This window comes from Littorina saxatilis, linkage group LG9 (genome assembly GCF_037325665.1).
Source record: "Littorina saxatilis isolate snail1 linkage group LG9, US_GU_Lsax_2.0, whole genome shotgun sequence".
Lineage (NCBI taxonomy): Eukaryota > Metazoa > Mollusca > Gastropoda > Littorinimorpha > Littorinidae > Littorina > Littorina saxatilis.
The window spans coordinates 41,426,403-41,441,421 of NC_090253.1; the positions used below are offsets into that span (position 1 = coordinate 41,426,403).

The window sequence follows — 15,019 nt, forward strand, 5'->3', positions numbered from 1 at the left end:
ACGACTTGACACACTTTCCGCCTTTTGGAAGCGCGAGATGGGAGAGCAGCTAATGTCTGATTCATTATCCGACAAGACATTATCTGGTAATACCCTGGTTACGTTCGTTTGCGATACTTCGATGCAAAAAGAAACGGACTTTAGTTTTCATGTGTGTCGTCACTTCTCCAGCCCTATAGTCAGTTTCAGGATCGGGTGATTATTAAGTCAGAGCAAAAGCGCTGCGTGAAGACAAGAAAAAGTTACAATATTTTTGCGTATGGCTTACGCGGCGCGGCGAAAAAAACGCGTCAGCGACTTTTAAAATGCGTCAAATACGCAAAAATCGTGCGTAAACGCGATCCCTGGGTCCCGCGAAGACCGGGAGGTTCATATTCTTGCCCAGTTTCGGGAAGCACATTCCTCGACGACTCGGGATCGTTACTCAGGATCGTTGGAGCCCTCATTTCAACCAGTGCCAAGGCCGAAGCTCTCTTGGTGTGACATAGACTGGCATAGAAGAGTTCAAGTTATTATTTCAACAGAGAAATTTGATTGTGGTGTGTATATATATATATGACAACAAACATAAAACATGACATAGGACATCGTAAAACATTTGGATACATTAAAAGTATTCAATATGAAATATGAATAAGTGTTTAGTAAGGATCAAGTTATTTTGGGGGGTACAATGTAACAGAATCCTGTTTTCCTACGCATTTCTTTTCTCGGAAAAAAAACCTGTCACAAGTATTCCGCGGGAAAAATACATGTAAAAAATGCCACGGACCCCCCTCCCCTCTTCCCCAGTATTCCGTGGGTAAAAAGCTGTTTTGCGGCGGGCAAAAGGCTGCAGCGAATACTGATAAAATTCGGCTACTGCTCTACGCAGGGAAAAGATTTTCTCGCAGCATTTCAAAATTCCGCGGAAAATAACGAATATTGACATCATCTGCCAACGATAGTCAAATAGGCTGAAAGGGACATACGAAACCAAAAACTGCCCGGTGCTTGTCCTTGTCTCGGACGTTGTCCCCAAGCTGCGTGGCTTTTGTCTCTAGTATCATTGTGACCAAAACCTAGCTGCTTCGTGGATGTTGGGGTTGCTTAGCCAGTTCAGAGACATCCTGCTTGCTGCCGCGCGGGCAGAGAAAATGTTCCCTCTTTATCTTCACCGCGCTGGCAGCAAAACCCCTCACGCGGAGGTGTTTTCAAACAGGCCAGACACAGGTTGTCCCGGAGGTGTAAAGGCACACTCCTTCTCGTGTACACGTTTGGCTCACCATCTCAGATCTAGCTAGACTGAACAAGAATTAAATCCGCCATATAGCATGACAGCCATTAGTATTTGTCCTGTGTGGATAACATACATACACCCGTACACTCCATGCAAATATGATTAAAAACTTTTTTTTTAAAGGCCAATAGGCTAACAACAAAAGTCATAGTCATTACCGACGGCTTTTACATGGAATAGGACCATCCCTCAACTGGGTCACATACCAAACATTCAACACCATGACTGCTTGCTGTGGTGGTTTTTGTGTGTGTGTGTGGTGAATTAATTTCTAACAACCAGTTGCTATCCCAAAACCGATTTATACAAAATCCCGACTGACTGACTATTAGGGTTTAACGTCCTCTTAGACCAACTGGTCTATGTTGGGACAGGTATTGGTAATACGTTGAAGGTATGGTGTGATACTTTGATTCGAACAAGCCCGCTGTGGCTGTCTTCTTCGACACACCAGCATTGGGTTTGTCTCGTCAAAGTATCGAAATACGATCATGATAATCGGAGACGAGAGATGATGCATGCGTGTCTTCGTGTTTTCCAAGCCCCGAGACTTTCGCTGTGAACGTGGGATTTTTTCGTGCGCATGTGTGCACACGGGGGGTGTTCGGACACCGAAGAGAGTCTGCACAAAGTTGACTCCGAGAAATAAATCTCTCGCCGAACGTGGGGATCGAACCCACGCTGATAGCGACCAACTGGCTACAAAGCCAGCGCGCTACCAACTGAGCTACGTCCCCGCCCATACAAAATCCCCACTGTGCACAGAACGCACTCAGGTTGTTCATCCTTGGTATGTGACCAAGTGGAGGGATGTCCATATCCCGTGTAAAAGTAGTCTAGCCAGATCTGAGACGATGAGCCGAACCGGCTGTTAATAAGGCCGGAAGGAGAGTGCCTTTAAAAAGATTGGGGGGGGAGGGGGGGTTGTTCAGCCCTTCCGGTCTCGAATAACATATAAATGCTGAAGAGACGATAAACATAAATCATAACCTCTCCGGTTTGCACTGCACCATGCACAGGCGTCAGCACAATCTTGAAACTCGTCCAGAAAGTATTCAACACTTCCATTTATCAGGACTACTGACTGTGCTCCAAAAAGTCGCAAGGCTACAACGATCTGCGTGTGAGGCGAGATCAAAGGCAGGTCCATTGTGATAGCTGGGTGGCCTTGTTTAGAGACACTGACCTTCTTCCCAGGGGTCATTGACCCAGTTTTAGCTATGAGAGGTGGTTCCCCTTTCATATGAGAGAGGAAACACTTCCTGCACCCGGGTCAGTGACCGAGTTTAACCTATGGGGAGTTTAACCTATGGGGCGGTCTCTTTGATGTCTTGAGAGGAAACTTGGCCAGGGTAGTACATGCACCAGAACTGGTGGACACCATGAAATCGGAGATTGATCAGAATGTACATGTACATGCTTTTACACGACTTTTTAAATTTTACTTCTAAAATTGTGACAGTAAAGTGAACATTTGAACTATGCCTCTATGGATTATATTATGAAGCTGTTGAAAACATGCAGAGATTGTACTCTCCAAGGAAAGATCGATGGGACGATCATTTGAAGGTGAGTGGGAAAACTTGTCTTAAGGCCATTTAGGGTTGAAAACTCTACAGCGAATAACACTGATATAACGAACTAAAATGTATCTCCCTTGAGATTCGTTGTACCCGGACTCTACTGTACTTGCAGCGACCATTGTTTTTTGTGAGAGCGCTGGCGCGCGCGTGTCTCTGTATGGGTAAAGATGGTAGTGGTGGGGGGGGGGGGGGTGGCGTATATATATATATGTGTGTGTGTGTGTGTGTGTGTACGCGCCCGAGCGTGTGTGTATGTGAGTAAGCACGTGTGTACTTTCGTGTGTGTGTGTGTGTGTGTGTGTGCATATCTGTCTTTTTTTGTATCTGTGCGTGTGCGGATGTGCGAGACAGACAGAAACGGTTTCCCAGAAATGTAAAACCACGGTAAACATCATTTCAAGTTATACGATCACAATACTGCGCCGTGGTGACACTGAAATTATGGTTTTTTTTCAAGCGCACTGAAATGTTACTGTGTACATAGAAACGTGTAAATGACATGAGTATATAGGTATATATATTTCAAATGCAGTGAATTATTAAACGTGCTAGCACTGTGTATTACTGTCTACTGTTTTCATCACATTGAAACAATTCTATAAGCTCAGGATATAACCCTGCCAAGACGCAGTTATCTATACGCTCATGTATTATTTTATTATAATGTTTTCTTTGAACACAGTGGGCTAAACTGAAAAAAAAGAAAGAAAGAATATTACAAAATATGTTTGTCAATTTTTGCTTTGCAGTTGTCTAAATGTGATTTAATTATTGGTTCCCCATAGTAACAGTGGTGTTCGGTTGGCATGTTCTGTACGTATATATTGCAACAGAATAGATCTTTTCCTGCGATCTCTTTGAAGATTTTTCATCATTGTGAAAATAACGCTGTCCTCAATGTACTGGCTAAATTAGCCTGTAGTTTCTCAGCAGACGAATGATTAACAACTTGAACAATGATTATTACATTTTTGGTCATATTTACAGCATTTGCATGCTTTGGCTTTCTGGTTGTGTATGACGAACATATTCGACCTCTTCACAGTCGAATGCAAGCCATGTTAACTTTCGTTTGGTTGCTATCTACAAAAGGTCTGTTGATTAAGATACACATGATTTTTTTTAAACTAATGGGTGTTATATTGAAGAAATAAAGCATCTCAAAGTACGAGTGTGTTGTTTTTGTTTTCCAGCCTCCTCCAAGATGCAGTGTACACAAACGTTGTCATAAAAGGTTATTGATACTGTACGGAATCTGTGTGTGTGTGTGTGTGTGTGTGTGTGTGTGTGTGTGTGTGTGTGTTTGAGCAGGGGCGGATCCACGGGGGGGCTTTCCGGGGTTTCCGAAACACCACCACCCCCCCCCCCCCCCTAGCGTAAAAAAACACACAATTAAAACAGAAAAAAACCTGAAAACAAAGAAAAACTGATAGTTCAGACTGCCCCAGATTGCTTCATTTTCCCAGATTTGTATCAACATTTTTCCGGGGAGGGGGGGGGGGGGCTTTTCCTGCTACCTGATACCTGATCGGTCAATTGTCCTCAAGTTGTTTTGATTCAAGTTTGTCTTCTTAAATTTACATTTTGGAAGGTGTTTTAGGGGAAGTTTCGTGGCTCAGATTGCACCAGATTGCTCCATTTTCATTGTTTTTATGAACATTTTCCGGGGGGGGGGGGGGGGGGGGGCATGCCCCCTAGGAGGTTCGAACACTTTGCGTCGTCCAATTGTCCCTAAAAGAAAGTTGGAATCCCCCCCTTAAAAATTATGTGATCCACCCCTGTTGAGTGTGTGTGTGTACAGGTTATGACGATTGTTTGACCATGAAAAGGCGAACGTGAACGCACACGATTTTCAAGCAGTTATTGCAAAATAATTGATTATACAGTGTGTGTGTGTTTGAGTGTATTGTGTGTGTGGGTGTAAGTGTGTGTGTGTCAGTGTTGTGCAGATAATGAGAAGTCGTTATTGTGAAAAAATAATTTAAGCAGACAAAATTAAAATAATTATGTGACCGTGTTCGTTTGAAAGATAAAAGGATGTGGAGGAATGTGAGTGAGAAAGGCGGAGGGAGAGGAAGAAGTACGGTATGATTGTGTGTGTGTGATTGTGTGTGTGTGATTGTGTGTGTGTGATTGTGTGTGTGTGTGATTGTGTGTGTGTGATTGTGTGTGTGTGATTGTGTGTGTGTGATTGTGTGTGTGTGTGATTGTGTGTGTGTGTGTGATTGTGTGTGTGTGTGTGATTGTGTGTGTGTGTGTGTGTGTGTGTGATTGTATGTGTGTGTGTGTGTGTGTGATTGTGTGTGTGTGTGATTGTGTGTGTGTGTGTGTGATTGTGTGTGTGATTGTGTGTGATTGTGTGATTGTGTGTGTGTGATTGTGTGTGATTGTGTGTGTGTGTGATTGTGTGTATATATGTGTGTGTGTGTGTGTGTGTGATTGTGTGTGTGTGTGATTGTGTGTGTGTGTGTGATTGTGTGTGTGTGTGATTGTGTGTGTGTGTGATTGTGTGTGTGTGTGTGTGATTGTGTGTGTGTGTGTGATTGTGTGTGTGTGTGTGATTGTGTGTGTGTGTGATTGTGTGTGTGTGTGATTGTGTGTGTGTGTGATTGTGTGTGTGTGTGATTGTGTGTGTGATTGTGTGTGTGTGTGTGATTGTGTGTGTGTGTGTGTGATTGTGTGTGTGTGTGTGATTGTGTGTGTGTGTGATTGTGTCTGTGTGTGATTTTGTGTGTGTGTGATTGTGTGTGTGTGATTGTGTGATTGTGTGTGTATGTGTGTCACGGTGATTGTGTGTGTGTGATTGTGTGTGTGTGTGTGATTGTGTGTGTGTGTGTGTGTGATTGTGTGTGTGTGTGATTGTGTGTGTGTGTGATTGTGTGTGTGTGTGATTGTGTGTGTGTGTGTGTGTGTGTGTGATTGTGTGTGTGTGTGTGTGATTGTGTGTCAGTGTGTGTGATTGTGTGTGTGTAATTGTGTGTGTGATTGTGTGTGTGTGTGTGTGATTGTGTGTGTGTGTGTGTGTGATTGTGTGTGTGTGTGTGTGATTGTGTGTGTGTGTGTGTGTGTGAATTGTGTGTGATTGTGTGTGTGTGTGTGTGTGTGAGTGTGTGTGTGTGTGATTGTGTGTGTGTGTGTGTGTGATTGTGTGTGTGTGAATTGTGTGTGATTGTGTGTGTGTGTGTGTGTGTGTGTTAGTGTGTGTAATTATGAAAGTGTGTTTGCGTGTGTACACGTCATTTTGAACTCAAAGCCATGACGTTCCCTACACAAGGCTTTGATAACGAACGGATAAGGGGCGTAACTTCTTAGTCATATTACAGTTGAAAATTCAAAGCGGGTCGGCTTCACTCAATTTCTTGGCATCAGAGGCTTGACATAAATTAGGAAAACAAATGGTTGGACCCATCATGGACTAACTAAAACGCTGTAGGGCAGAATTAATATTTTGGTGGTATTTTTCAACGTTCTCAGCGTCACTGCAGGAAGTTTCGATTCATTCAAAGATGCAAAGATTTTCGTTGTTGACTCTCACTTTCTGCACGCTGATAACACCACTTCCTGCAGTGACGCTCTGAGAACGTTGAAAAATACCATCAAAATATTAATTCTGCCCTACAGCGTTTTAGTTGGTCCATGATGGGTCCAACCATTTGTTTTCCTGATTTATGTCAAGCCTTTGATGTCAAGAAATTGAGTGAAGCCGACCCGCTTTGAATTTTCAACTGTAATATGACTAAGGAGTTACGCCCCTTTTCCGTTCGTTATCAAAGCCTTGTGTAGGGAACGTCATGGCTTTGAGTTCAAAATGGTGTACACCTTTGTTCAAAATGTCCCTCCGGATTTCACAGGGAAGATGAGTTAACTTGATAGTTCTATATCAACATGCAAAATCAATTCAGCAAAAACAAAAACAAAACAAAAAATCCCACTCTGCACAAAACACAACCTGGCTGTTGTTAACTTTTGGGATTTGTATAAGAGGAAGATAGGCGCAGTGGCGTAGTGGATAAGACATCGGCCTCCTAATCGGAAGGTCATGAGTTCAAATCCAGGCCGCTGCCGCCTGGTGGTTTAAGGGTGGCAATTTGTCCGATCTCCCAGGTCATCTTATATATGTGCAGACCTGCTAGTTCCTTATCCACCTTCGTGTGTACACGCAAGACAAGACCAAGTGCCCACGGAAAAGATCATGTAATCCATGTCAGAGCTCGGCGGGTTATAAAAAACACGAAAATACCCAGCATGCTTCCCCGAAATCGGCGTGAGCTGCCTGAATGGCAGGGTAAAAACGGTACTGAATCCACTTGTGCAAAAACATGAGTGAAGGTGGGAGTTTCAGCCCATGCACGAAGAAGAAGAAGAAGAGTATAGGAGGAAGGATGCTCTTATTCTGTGTAAAAGCCAAGACACGTCTGCAGTGGTTGTCAGAATGGTTCACAGGAGCTGGAATATCATTAGTTTCTTGTTCTTCAGCGTTCCAGACATTCTGGTGACGTGTGAGCTCGTTTGCCCATTTGGGTTCCCCAAACTATACTCTGAGAGCATAGTCAGCTTCACTCCGCTTTCGTTGGGTAGGCATGCTGGGTATTTTTGTGTTTCCATAACCCACCGAACTCCGACATGGATTACAGGATCTTTTCCGTGCGCACTTCTTCTTCTTCTTCTTCTTCTTCTGCGTTCGTGGGCTGAAACTCCCATGTACACTCATGTTTTTTGCACGAGTGGAATTTTACGTGTATGACCGTTTTTACCCCGCCATTTAGGCAGCCATACGCCGTTTTCGGAGGAATCCGTGCGCACTTAATCTTGTGCTTGCGTGTACACACGAAAGGGGTTAAGTCACTAGCAGGTCTGCACATAAGTTGACCTGGGAAATCATTAATTTAAGGAGCAGAAAAACAAAGACTGCACACACATTCCGTACCAAATCATGGAAAAACATGTTCAAACCGACAATGCTTCTCATAGTTTATTTCACAAGTCCTGCAAGCATTTTTACGTCATCACAGACTGTCAGCAGAATATATGAAAAGGAGGTTGGCGGGATGATGATTCAGATTTTTGGCGGGTGAATTTTTTTTTGGGGGGGGGGGGGGAGTGAGGAGGGGGGGGGGTGGAGTGAGGAGGGGGGGGGGTGAGGAGAGGGAGGGGTGGGACAGGGGAGGGGTGGGATGAGGGAGGAGGGTCGGGGTGGGGATGAGGATGCAAGAGGAAGGATTACTATACACATACATGTATTTAATTTCTGACAAGGTGAATGGAACAGTTGCTGAAACACACACACACACACACACAACCGCCTGCACACTCATGCACACACATGTCAGTATTACTGTAATATTACTCATTTCGCCAACGACAGTCATAACAATTGCAAATTTTTTGTGCCAGCACAGTTTTCAACATCTGACTATAAGTGAACATTAATCACACAGACAAGGCAAATGTTCAAGCGAAAAAATACCTTTCACTCTAAGCAGCCAAGAGCATTGCCTATACATGTAAATAGAAAAACAACAACAACAGTGCGAAAGATACATGTACTGTTATTCCTGATCCAGGCATGCGAATGGCTAAGAGGAAAAACTTGTGAAATCAAGGGGGGGGAGGCCAGAAAAAAAATTCAGGCATGATCAAATCTACACACTAGACCAAATCCAGTGGAAGTTGGTTGAAAGTCAGTATCAGAATCAACTACTTGGCTCACCGAAACGAACTGCAGTCAATAACCTTTTCGGCATTCAGAGCCGTTCTGTTTAAAGACGCTTGAGCGATTTGCGCTTATAAAACGCTCTTGCGAATTGTTACGTTTTTTTTCTCTGAAAATGTTTTTTATCCTCTGAAATTAGCGGATCCGAGGACCATTCCCATGCCTGCTGATCATCCACGAGCCTGATTATCTTTATAAAATTCTGAGAAAAAAAAATTAATATAGTCACCCAGCACACTGTACAAATATAACAAACTATATGATTACCCGCTTCGCCGGGTACCGGCTTCGCCGGGAAGAAGTAGAGCCGAATACCAGGCCGTGCCTGGGACCCGGCTTTGCCGGGTGTACGCCGGCTTTGCCGGCGCACGAAGGAAGGGAGATCTAAAAATAGTAACGTGCAGTGACCTTCTTAAAATAGTAACGTAGTAACGGGAATATGGATTGACGCCACACAAAGGAAGGGAGATCTAAAAATAGTAACGTGCAGTGACCTTCTAAAAATAGTAACGTAGTAACGGGAATATGGATTGACGCCACACGAAGGAAGGGAGATAAACGCGCAAAACAAAACACTGGAGAAGATAAGGAAGAGTTACTGGGAATGGATATAGTGGATCTACAGAAAAACCAAAATCGGTTCAGCGCTGTGCGCTGAGAGCACGTGTTGAAATATCTCATCGATGAGGTTGTGTCCGGGGTGTAGCTGAATACGGTCTCCAAATTTGAAAAAGATCGACCGAGAACTTTGGCCGTGCATCGCGAACAGACACACAGACACACAGACACTAGTCGTATATATATATAGATGCACACATTCAGGGCCCGAGACATTTTTTTACTTCCAAGCTTTAGAGTTCAGTTTAAAGAATCTTATGCTAAAATGTCATACAAAAATGTGTGAAAGCTATAGGCTACTGATATAAACTCTAAGAAGAACAACCAATACCTCCCCTTACCACACGCACAAGTTTATGAGTCAATAAAATGCCAACAAGGATTTACATGCAGTCAAAATGCCACCAAACAGTATGTATACAAACTATTTCTCAAATTGCAGTGCTGCCTTCTTCTTCATCTTCTTCTTCATCTTCATTACTTTATTGTCCCATCGCTGGGAAATTCGGGTCGCTTCCTCCCAGTGGAAAGCTAGCAGCAACGGAGTCGCGCTACCCAGGTGTCTGCGTGTTTAGGTGTATTCAGCCACCTGCACTTATGGCAGAATGACCAAGGTCTTTTACGTGCCATTGTGATGACACGGGGGTGGGACATGGCTTCCGTCTCTGGGTCTGCACATAAAGTTGACCCGTGTCCGTCCCGGCCCGAATTCGAACCTGCGACCTTTCGATCACAAGTCCAGTGCTCTACCAACTGAGCTATCTCTACTAGCATTGAAGAGATTTTTATCCCTTACGGTTTCAGCATTGTGCCATATTATACAAACTATTCCTCAAATTGCAGTGCTGCCATCTTCTCTATTTCTACATGTACTAGCATTGAAGAGATTTTTGTCTCTTACAGTTTCAGCATTGTGCCATATTATACAAACTATTCCTCAAATTGCAGTGCTGCCGTCTTCTCTATCTCTACTAGCATTGAAGAGATTTTCTATCCCTTACGGTTTCAGCATTGTGCCATATTATACAAACTATTCCTCAAATTGCAGTGCTGCCGTCTTCTCTATCTCTACTAGCATTGAAGAGATTTTTGTCCCTTACGGTTTCAGCATTGTGCCATAAACTGTGGAAACTGTACATATAACATGGCAAATAAGTCTGGTGTTGATGTAGTTCAACACACACACAAGACACTTTGTTGAAATCGGCAATCAAGAGTTTATCATAACAAGTTCTCAACTTACCACACAATAGAAGAAAAAGAATATACAGTGGAACCTCCCTTTTAAGACCCCCCAAATTAAGACTCCCTCCATTTTAAGACCCTGTTTTCTCACGACTCTCTGTTCACAACCTCTGTACATGTCCCCCCATTTTAAGACTCCCTCCTTTTTAAGAATCGATTTTCTCAGATTGTTGGAGGTTTAACAAGTCGCGTAAGGCGAAATTACTACATTTAGTCAAGCTGTGGAACTCACAGAATGAAACTGAACGTAGTCCGCCGCTAGTGCAAAAGGCAGTGAAAGTGACGAGCCTGTTTGGCGCGGTAGCGATTGCGCTGTGCTTCATAGCACGCTTTACTGTACCTCTCTTCGTTTTAACTTTCTGAGCGTGTTTTTAATCCAAACATATCATATCTATATGTTTTTGGAATCAGGAACCGACAAGGAATAAGATGAAATAGTTTTTAAAACGATTTCGGAAATTTAATTTTGATCATAATTTTTATATTTTTAATTTTCAGAGCTTGTTTTTAATCCAAATATAACATATGTATATGTTTTTGGAATCAGAAAATGACGAAGAATAAGATGAAATTGTTTTTGGATCGTTTAATAAAAAAAATAATTTTAATTACAAGTTTCCGATTTTTAATGACCAAACTCACTCATTAGTTTTTAAGCCACCAAGCTGAAATGCAATACCAAATCCCGGCCTTCGTCGAAGATTGCTTTGGCAAAATTTCAATCAATTTAATTGAAAAATGAGGGTGTGACAGTGCCGCCTCAACTTTTACAAAAAGCCGGATATGACGTCATCAAAGGTATTTATCGAAAAAAAGAAAAAAACGTCTGGGGATATCATACCCAGAAACTCTCATGTCAAATTTCATAAAGATCGGCCCAGTAGTTTAGTTTGAATCGCTCTACACACACACACAGACAGACAGACAGACAGACACACACACACACATACACCACGACCCTCGTCTCGATTCCCCCCTCTATGTTAAAACATTTAGTCAAAACTTGACTAAATGTAAAAAGGGGGATTCCACTGTAATTCAACACACAGCATATTAACAGCCATTATAAGATGTTTGGTGGCTTGTTGACAGACCAGCTTTTTTGTTGGTCCAAGGGGACCATATCGTCTTTTGTTTCATCTTTATCGACCAAGGCCGAAGGCCGCGGTTGATAAATATGAGACAAAAGGCAATAATTATGCTCCCCGAGGACCAACAACAAAATGCTGGTCTGACGACAAGCCACCAAACATCGTTTTTGTCATCATTTTGGTTGTGCAACAAAATGCGCAATAACCCACAGGGAGACGAATTTTTAGAATCCAACTCCGGGCCACAAAGCATCGTCACAGTATTTCGAGATAACACGTCAACCTTGTATGTGACGTCAAACGTAGCTTGTAGACGCTTTTCTTCCAGTCTGAAAATTTACAGAGCTGCGATCATACGTGCGAGTTCAGTAAGTGTTGAGCATATTTCTTTTCTTTTTTAAGTGTTTATGACTTTTCGTTGTGGATTTTGCGATTACAGAGATAAGTTGCAAATTGACCATGAGTTGCCGCGGTAATTATCAACATTGATTGGGTCTTTGAGAGTGAATGCTTACAATCGTTGTCCTCGGAAACACAAATCCAAAGCCGCGATGGTTCCACACATCAAACAATCAGCCTGATTGGCTTTTACTTTGACAATCCACGTTTCACCTGAAAGCTCAAACCCATTCACCACCTCGATTCATTGCATGGGGAACATGAGATTTATTTGCCAGGTGTTTGTGAATGAAAACTCGTGAAAATGATGACAATAGTAATTGTCCTGGTGTGGGAAGCATTTGTACACGCATACCCTCCTAACAAATATGATACATTGACAGAAAAAAAAGAAGACAGTCAGGTAGGGATGGCCAAATCTCACAATTTTAACTTGCCAGCCGGGCGAGTAACTTCAAGAAAGTCACTAGCCCGCCAGACATTTCACTGACCCGGTACATACCACAGCTACTGCATCTGCAGTGTTTTATGGCTTTAAATCTTGATATCACAACCACAAGTGTTGTATTTGACCAGACTTTTCACTGGCCAGCCGGGCGAGTTGCCAGGCGCTTTCTACTAGCCCGGCCAATTTTTTGCTCGCCCCTGGCGATTGGGCGGACGATTTGGCCATCCCTGGTCAGGTTTGTTTGTTTGTTTGCTTAACGCCCAGTCCACCACGAAAGGTGATATCAGGGCGGTGCTGCTTTTGACATTTAACGTGCGCCACACACAAGACAGAAGTCGCAGCACAGGCTTCATGTCTCACCCAGTCACATTATTCTGACACCGGACCAACCAGTCCTAGCACTAACCCCATAATGCCAGACGCCAGGCGGAGCAGCCACTAGATTGCCAATTTTAAAGTCTTAGGTATGACTCGGGCGGGGTTCGAACCCACGACCTCCCGCTCACTGGGCGGATGCCTTACCACTAGGCCACCGTGTTGCGATCCCTGGTCAGGTAAATAACAACAAGTCAAAGTCGTCATATAAACAAAGAACAACCTGTTAAAATAGCTTATGTACTGCCGAATAGTACTTCCAAGTTTCAAATACACTGCTTCCTTTTGAGTTCATAGAACAATGGACACACAATAATACCACACCTGCCAGTTTTCTCTGACTACATGTATCTTCAGTGAAGAGCATCACTGAACTCACTTTTCATAATATCATCTCAAACACTTTACACAAATTATGAATATTTTCCGAATGAGCATTTAAATCCAGAACAGCATTTTAATGATTTGTGACTCCAATGGGTTTACCACCATTTTCATCAAATTCGTGAGCTTTGACATCCAGATTATGAATGACGGTGTCATAATTGTCCTCCACAGAGGCCACACATCACTAATATGAGTTATTTCTAATATGCTGACTGTTAGCAAATGATAACAGACATGTCGAGAAAAAAGATATCAAGCATGAGCCTTTTAGGAGAATGCTGATATCGTTTGTGGGACATGTCTGTTATCATTTGCTAACAGTCAGCATATTAGAAATAACGGTTTTATTACCGTTTAATTCGACCAAAAGAAATTTCGAAGCAACCCCGCGAATTAGACTGAACAGCCGCAATGGGAACTGGAGCGCTCCTACCTGATTATGCCTGTCAGTCAACGAATTCTCGTGACCTGGGTCAGCCAATCAGAGTAACACACCTTACGTGATGAATATTCACAGGTCAAATGCGTTTGACACACAACAAACCATGTTGAACATGCGTTTCGGTTGCTTCGCTTTTTCTTGTTTAACAGAGAGCGACAGATTTAGAACCGACTCCAGACGGATGGGAAATGACGTAAAGATACATTTGACGTAAAGCGAGTGACCCAATTTCACTTGATTTTCCGAACTTTGATCATTTAGATTTCAAGTGAGCGAGTCGGCATTGCACACTCAGAGGATAGGCGGTGCCTCGCTGTTCCGTAAAGCACCCACCAACAAAACTTGCTTTTCGGTATTTTTTAGATAAAGAGAGTATTATCTGACAGCATTTGAAGTGTCATTCTTTAGAATAAATCACACTGATATTGCTGATTTAAATTTTTACTTTGTCTTGTTCATTTTTAGCTTGATAAACAAAAAGGGCCTGAAAGTTATAACATTTAGAGGGTCACCTAGAATCCGTCCTGATTGGTCAAAAAGCCATATGGGGCACTGAATTGGTAATAATAATATATATCACTCAGTCACAGGTGCAACCATGCATCAAATCAATTAAGATAAAAAGAAATGAGACTCAGCAGACATGAAAGCTCATTGAGTTACATAAGAACCTCTGCAATATACAGGGCATCATCAAACGCTGTTGAAAGTAAAATAAAAGCTTCTAGAGTTGCATGATCAATGTTTTCAAAAGATAGCAACAAGTGTACATTTAAAAACAAAAAAAGGACATGTTTCTCTCTGCATCACTACTACATGTACATGTACATGTACATGTACTTCAAATTTACACCAACTTTCTGGAAAATCACTATTCCAAATATCTGTGCAGTTATCTAATCTTCGTTCATGGGCTGAAACTCCCACATACACTCATGTTTTTTGCACAAGTGGGATTTTACATGTATGACCGTTTTACATCGTTAATTATTTCCAAGGAAGAACAGTGGCTGTCTGATAACATAATCAGAAATGTTTACATGAGGAATCCCTATCGACACAGTAGAAAAAGATTATGAAACTAGAAGACCAAGCAGCTAGGAATTCAGACTAGCATTATATTATGTCCCACATGTATTTACATGAACGAAGTTAAGCAGAAGTATACCAAGAAGCCCATTTGAAATGCATTCGAACTAACGTTGTAAGAATGCAGAGCATCCATTTTGTGTTTGATCAACAACAAAAATCAATGAAGGTACAGTTGAACTCCCCTTTTAAGACTTTAAAAAACTGGAGAAAACCCGGTCTTCAAAAGGAGGGAGTCTGAAATTGGAGGTGAATTTACAGAGGTTATGAACGGAAAGTCTGAAAAGGCAAGGTCATAAAAGGGGGGGGGTCTTAAAAGGGGGGGGGGTCTTAAAAGGGGGGGGGGGTCG

The 15,019-nt window shown here is 42.6% G+C and overlaps 1 long non-coding RNA gene and 1 other non-coding gene across 2 annotated transcripts; both read right to left on the reverse strand.

Annotated features, from left to right (window-relative positions):
• Positions 1–8,200: 8,200 nt before the first annotated feature.
• On the reverse strand, positions 8,201–14,973 carry LOC138976108 (uncharacterized). The gene is made up of 2 exons (XR_011458876.1): positions 9,070–14,973; positions 8,201–8,983 (listed from the first exon to the last, which is right to left on the reverse strand). It is a non-coding gene; the product is annotated as an uncharacterized lncRNA (long non-coding RNA).
• Positions 12,844–12,915, reverse strand: Trnat-agu (transfer RNA threonine (anticodon AGU)). Its single transcript has one exon. It is a non-coding gene; the product is annotated as a tRNA-Thr (tRNA).
• Positions 14,974–15,019: the final 46 nt, after the last annotated feature.